At 44.5% G+C, this 1,148-nt stretch overlaps 1 protein-coding gene across 4 annotated transcripts in view; it reads left to right on the forward strand.

Annotated features, from left to right (window-relative positions):
* Window positions 1-1,148, forward strand: part of LOC122555212 (apolipoprotein L3-like) — a 20,039-nt gene that overhangs the window by 14,530 nt on the left and 4,361 nt on the right. The window lies entirely within an intron of this gene.

The following is a 1,148-nucleotide window of genomic DNA, read 5'->3' on the forward strand; positions in this document are numbered from 1 at the left end:
AAATAAAGTGGGTGAACTGGCAGCGTGGGTTGGTACCTGGGACTTCAATGTTGTGGCCATTACGGAGACATGGATAGAGCAGGGACAGGAATGGCTGTTGCAGGTTCCGGGATTCAGATGTTTCAGTAAGAACAGAGAAAATGATAAAAAAGGGGGAGGTGTAGCATTGTTGATCAGGGACAATATGACAGTTGTAGAAAGGATGTTTGGGGACTCGTTAACTGAGGTAGTATGGGCTGAGGTTAGAAACAGGAAAGGAGAAGTCACCATGCTGGGAGTTTTCTATATATCTCCGAATAGTCCCAGAGATGTAGAGGAAAGGATAGCAAAAATGATTCTTGATGGGAGTGAGAGAGGCAGAGTAGTTGTCATGGGGGACTTCAACTATCCAAACATTGACTGGGATCACGACAGTACGAGTACTATAGATGGGTCAGTTTTTGTCCAGTGTGTGCAGGAGGGCTTCCTGACTCAGTATGTAGACAAGCCTACAAGGGGCGAAGCCACTTTAGATTTAGTACTGGGTAATGAGCCTGGCCAGGTGTTAGATTTGGGAGTAGGTGAGCACTTTGGAGACAGCGATCACAATTCTGTCAGGTTTACTTTTAGTGATGGAAAGGGATAGGTGTACTCCACCGAGCAAGAGTTACAGCTGGGGGAAGGGAAATTACGATGCAATTAGGAAAGATTTAAGAAGCGTAGAATAGGTAAGGAAACTGCAGGGGATGAGCATATTAAAAATGTGGAGCTTATTCAAGGAAAAGCTCCTGTGTGTCCGAGATAAGTAGGTATCTGTCGGGCAGGGAGGAAGATATAGAACACATGACCCGTGGTTTACTAAGGAAGTGGAGTCCTTGGTCAAGAAGAAGAAGAAGGTTTATGTTAGGACAAAATGTGAAAACTCAGTTAGAGCGCTTGAGGGTTACAAGGAAGTCAGGACAGACCTAAAAAGAGAGCTCAGAGGAGCCAGGAGGAGACATGAGAAGTTGTTGGCGGATAGGATCAGGGTTAACCCTAAGGCTTTCCATTAGTATGTCAGGAATAAAAGAATGACGAGAGTTAAATTAGGGCCAATCAAGTATAATAGTGGGAAGTTGTGTGTGGAGTCAGAGGAGATAGGGGAAGCACTAAATAAATATTTTTCGACA

Source organism: Chiloscyllium plagiosum, chromosome 1 (genome assembly GCF_004010195.1).
Source record: "Chiloscyllium plagiosum isolate BGI_BamShark_2017 chromosome 1, ASM401019v2, whole genome shotgun sequence".
NCBI classification, from domain to species: Eukaryota; Metazoa; Chordata; class Chondrichthyes; order Orectolobiformes; family Hemiscylliidae; genus Chiloscyllium; species Chiloscyllium plagiosum.